The sequence below is a fragment of the Lepidochelys kempii genome, chromosome 7 (genome assembly GCF_965140285.1).
Source record: "Lepidochelys kempii isolate rLepKem1 chromosome 7, rLepKem1.hap1, whole genome shotgun sequence".
Classification (NCBI taxonomy): Eukaryota; Metazoa; Chordata; order Testudines; family Cheloniidae; genus Lepidochelys; species Lepidochelys kempii.
The window spans coordinates 34,658,694-34,664,693 of record NC_136386.1 but is presented as its reverse complement, the minus strand read 5'-3'; positions in this window follow the sequence as shown (position 1 = coordinate 34,664,693).

The window sequence follows — 6,000 nt, the reverse complement described above, 5'->3', positions numbered from 1 at the left end:
AAATATCGGGTGATCTAGCTAAATGAACATAACATGAATTCGTTTACCTTCTTGCAGCTTTCTTTGGATATAAGAGTTGCATACTGTAGCAGCGTCTTAAGAACTAATGACTTGACATGACTTAGAGGTTTGCTTAAATAATCACAAGTTGGAGTGCTTTTCTGAATCCACTCTGAATTTCCTAAGTCTGGCAGTCTTGGAAGAACGGGTATTCTTGTGCTATTTCTGGAATCATAAGGCTACAAGCAAACAAGGATAGCATTTCTCATCATTATTTGTTTCTTCTGCTTCTATGCCCAGTTGAAACTTTGCAGTGTAGAAGCACAAGAAAATGAAAACAATGGGCCTGATTCGCCACTCTATTACTTGGTTTTGTGTTGGTGAAAGTCCATTGCCTTCAGTGCAGTTACAGTGACGTAAAAACTTGAATAGCTTTGTAGCACCTATTTAAACCTCAAAAAAAATGTGTTGGGTTTGGTTTGAATTTTGAAAAGTTTGGTTTGGTTCTCATTTTATCTAAACTGGTTGAGTAATTTTGTTGTAATTGTATGGGGTAGTATTTTATTTCTTCGTTTGGAAATGGTTTAAATTTTTCTGTATCTGAAAAGAGGAGAATGAGTGATTTGATTTGTTAATAAGAAAATGACATTTTACGTTGCATTACGAATGAATCGTGCAATATCTGTCCATTCCCACTGCTGAATCAACACTTTGCCCCCACAGCCTGACTGTAGCCTCAAAAGTGATGGGACTTTGATTCTGTCAAGCTGTATATTTTGTGTGATTTGAGTGAGATTTTTAAATAGGACAAAACCAAGACACAGCAGGCATAAGCAGTGGCGATGCACATGGCTTGCTTTTCTGACATAGGCAAACATTGACAAGCTGCCAGTCTTACCATATTTATTTAGGTAACCTGCAATGTTGTACTATCACAAACTTCATAGGGAGTTTTAGCTTCAAGCACACATACAATTTATTACCTTGTTCCTGCCATCAGATCTACCTGGGCCAGCCTTTACCTCTGTGAAGAGCCTCTAAAGAGAATGGGACTCTGCACTGGTGAAACAGCCCACCTGTGTGTACCCAATGGCAGGACTGGAGCTTCTCTTTAGATTCCCTCTCAACACCCCACCCAGAGTACGTCTGTACTGCCATCATGGGGTGTGGCTGCAGTTTATGTAGATGTACTCAAGCTAGCGGTAATCTAGCTATCTCAGTTACCGAGTAACGAATCTGTGGCAGCATACACTTCAGCCCGGGCTGTACAAGCTCACCTTGAACCCTGGGCTAGCTTGTGCTGCTGCAACCTCACTGCTCTCGTACCCGCGCTAGCTCGATGAAAGCTAGTTTGGGAATGTCCGTTCAAGCTACCCTGTGATTGCAATATAGACATACCCTCAGAAACTATTGCCGCTTGCAGCTCCTTGTACCCTTTGGCCTTCGCACTCTACTGTCTCCTTGTCTACATGCTATTGCTCATAACTGCTCACAACTGCATACCGCACGTGAGGGTTTGTCTACATGGCCCCGCAGTGTGGACTACCGGAGCCTGAATTGCTGTGTGCAGTGACGTGCTGTGCTGTAACTATCCTGTGCATATCTTGCTAGCGCAGACTAAAAGGTACGTAAATTTCAAATGGGGCTATGTTAAGATGAACTAGGTACCATTTTGTTCACGCTAGCAGGGTCTACACCAGGCAGTAATACTTCTGTGCACATTCCAACTCTCACACACTGCAGGGCTGTGTAGAGAAGCCTTAAGAAGCTGACAAAGGTATGCTAAGCCTGTGTGGTTCTGGATATTTACCTCTCCTAGTGTCCACTCAGTGTTGTGATGCTAAATTGAATGGGAAAAGCTGTTGTTTTGGGCTGGAGAGCAGATTTCTGTGTGAATTACTAATTGTTATTGAATGAGTGCTCCTGACTGACAACACTGCCTGGCTCTGTCCTCAAAGCACACACACCTCAGGCAGTTGCAGTTCAGTCTTACCCAAAGTCTGTCTGTCTCTGGGGTACTTATAGCCCCATCAGCGTAGTACCTGGGTGCCTCGCACTGTTTAATGTATTTATCCCCCTGCCCTGTGAGTCAGCACAGTGCTCTTATCCCCATTTTACCAAGAAGGAACTGAGGCACAGAGAGGCTAGATGACTTGTCTAAGGTCACACAGTAAGTGTGTTGCAGAACAGGGAAATGAATCAAGGTCTCCCAAGTCCTAGGCTAGTGCCCTATCCATTGGACAGTCTTTCCCCACCTCCTTCCTTCTTATGTCCCCAACTCAGTTGATTACTGGAGGGACTGCCTGTGATGGTGAGAGCACAGTTCACCCTTTGTGCCCATCCAGGCCTTGGGATGTTGAAGGTGCCAGGTGCGATGATAGACTTTTTTGTGATGTGGACATATGTCCACTAGTAACTGGACTGAGGTCATCAATTCATTTCAGAAGCCACTTAACAACCAGAGAGGAGAAGTTTCACATTCCATTGCTAGTCCTCCAAATCTGGTTTTATATCTAAGTTTAATAGAGACATAATTGCCCTGTTTTTTTACAGATAAAGCATAAAAAGTTCAAATTCTTTCTCCACTAGTCATTTTTAATAATAATAAAAAAGAAATAATCTCTCTTTGATGGAAGATTTTATTTGTGCTTCTTTCTAACCGCTTGCTCTATACTTTGCCTGAAATGAAACCAACACTATTGAAATCTCATTTGCAGTTCATGCAGACATGTAAATCACCTTCAGGTTAGGCAATGGATCTGGGATTGAAGTAAGCACTGCATAGAATTATGCCAGTGCAAACTTTTCCATTACACATCAAATAATAATTTTAAGCATGGCAGCCATTGTCAAATATAATGGAAAATAGAAATAAGATACCCTGATAGGTCATTGGCATGCAAAATGTTCCCTTTGGCATCCCATCTGCAGACAAACACAACTAGATGCTAATTTACACATGTTCCTAAAGACAAATTGCAAAGCATCTGATATCATCAGTCTTGCAATATTTCTCAGAAGAAGGCTTTTACATCTCAGGTGGGTCCCAGGCATTTCTCATGTAGGTCACCAGGGAGATTGTATTTCAGGTCAACATTTTAATGACTAGTTGCTTTGCCATGCTAAAGAATTCCATGTGTCACTTCTTTCCTACTTAATGCTTTATGAAAACTGTCAGAAACATCTCTTGGAATTTTTCAGAACTGTTGAGGGTTTGGAGAGGTAAATAATGGTAATTGTACTACACAGTTTGTGAACAAACATTAGCAATAATTATTTTTGTATAGTGCAATGCAGCTTTTCTGCCATTTGAAGAGAAATTGACAAGTTATTATTTTACATATTTTGGCAGCGTATGAAAAGATTTTCCATAAACACAGCCTCACTTAATTGTTTACCAGCATCTCCTATTTTGTTTAATGTAAGTACAAGCAGCTACCACATTTGTTCTTCCAAATCAAGAAGCCACTGAAATGAGGATGAGGAGCTGGTCTTCCACTTATTTCCCGGGAAGCCAGTCACCCGCACCACATTGGGAGTTAATTGCCTAGTGAATATATTGTGATCAAAGAGCTATAAATCTGGTGCACAGGTGCTGCACATTTTAACTACAGGAACAACTACCTAACATTTGAAAGTAAGAAGAACTCACTTGATGACATATTTTTGAGACTACTTTGAGTTTTGTTTGGCAAATGTTAGTGACTGACAAAATATTAATGCCAAAAAATTTGCTGGCACAATTTTTTTTTTCTTTTCTGTTTTCTTTTTGGATTTGGGGCTGAGGGGAGTTTAGAAGGGATAAACTCCAGATGTCAGCTGGAAAAAAAATTCCAAGCTGATCCCAACAGAGAATGCTCTGAATCAATAGACTCTATATTCTAACAGTGTATGAGGTTCAAACCAGACTTTCAGTTCTGTTTAAGAAGGGCATTATCTGTGCCAGGAGCTATTCTGTTTTCTGACTGTATTTGTATTACAAGCTTATTCATATTCAGAGGAAATGCCCTAGGTCAGCAAGTGTTCAGCTAGGTAACCCTGAGGTCAGGTTTAATTGCCCTAAAAGGTGGCACATGGCAATGAATGAGCTGTAATGATTTAGATAGTATCTATTTCACATCAAGAAGTTTCCACTCTGAAGAGACCTAATCGAAAGTAATCTGAAAATTAGGGAAAATAAAAACCATGCCCACAGTTACCTAAATACCTATTTCCTTGCATTTTATGCCCTAAATAACCTCATTCCTGAGAAGTTTAATTTTTCCCTTCTGTCAATATGCAATTGCCTGGGAGAAATGTTTGATCAGAATCAAGCATTTTAAAAGCTGTGACTGTTAAAATATTATTGTTCCAATGAAGAATATCAGAGGGGAAAGTGTCAAATAGAAAGGAAGGGAGGCTGGCAAAGGCTAGCAAAGAAAACATTATATGCATGTTCCATGGGAGTTCTACTCATGCACTATTACTTTAGTTCTTATTAAAATACACCTAAAGATATAAGACATCCAGTAGCCTTCATTTAAACTCCTTCTACTCTCACAAATAAATAATAATATATACTTATAGGCAATTTTTTTTTTTTTAGCTACATTTAAATAGGGCTTGAGAAAAGACTCCTGAACTGAATCTGGGCTCTGCCAAAATTTGAGGTGTATAATTCTGAGTGTTGGTTTGATCCATCTCTAATAAGAAGCGATGTAGCTCTTCTCGTCCTTATCGCTCCTAGGAATCAGACAGTGTGTATTTATCTCCATTTTTACATCTTTGTATGTTTAATTCCGCTTCACGCCCTTCTCCTCTTCTTCTTTCAGGTGGGAGAACAGGGAGAGGGAGTAGTATGAATGACACAGTCGTGATCATGTAAAGTACAAGTTGCTAGCACTTAGTGTATTGCAACCTTTGATTTGGAAAGCTGATAATTTCTTCTTTATGGCTCTGATTCATCAAAGCCTTTAAGCATGTGCTTAAATTTAACTGCAATGGGACTTTAACATGCTAAAGTGCTTTGATGAATTGGGGCCTAGTAGAAACAAATTTTGAAAACAAAAATATGTGTATAGTTGGAGGAAAAGGAGCAATTTGGTTTCTGTCTTGTCATTCATGACATTTTTCTTTAATATAGCTAGACAGGTAGCTGTTTAGCTATGTAACAACTCATCATGTGTTCAAAGGTATATGAAGAAAGCTAACATATAAACTTATGGCTGCTTATAACCCTTGGATTGCCAGGTCTGCAAGGAGAGCAAAGTAGTTTGATATATGGGAACTGGGCGAATTTTTAGACGTAGGAACCAGTATTAGGCTAATGTGGGCTATAAACAACTGTGTCACTGGTTTAAATTCCAGAATAAAATCTACCAGCTGAAGACTGTAGTTATACTCTTCAAATTTAATTTATAGTGTACTGTCAACAACCTTTATTTAAGTTTGTGTTTTGGGACCAGACAGGAAAAGCTCCTGTCAATGATGTCTTACCTCTCAAATCGAATAGAAGGGCAAGTTATTTTTGTTTGGAGGCAGACATAATTATCCAGCAGTCATTGTTTGGCCAGCTAATTAAATTAATCCCTTTTTTTAAACTTTAAAGGATCACTTAAAAAGTAAAAAGTACTAAATAAGTAGAAAGAGAATAGAAACTTGTGGGGGAAGGGTCAAGGTATTTCTAATGTACTGGGGCATGGATAAACAGCTACTAATTTTCTTGGTGTCCAAGTATTTGTTTCTTTTATCAGTTTAAACCAAACCATATTTTTAGCCTTTTGTTAATCAGTCCAGTTTATTGACATAACTATTTTATTTCACCAGCAACCATCATTTTTTATCTTCTTAAATAATTGCAGCCTAACACTTTTAGTCACACTTGGCCATGAGGGTTCTTTATGGTATGTATATTGTACATGTTTCCAGAATTCGAAATCCCAAATTCATCGTGCTAGCTGGGAAGTCATTCTTGTGTACTGAAAGAAACAGGGCCATTTCTGTTCTTATTTACACCAGTCA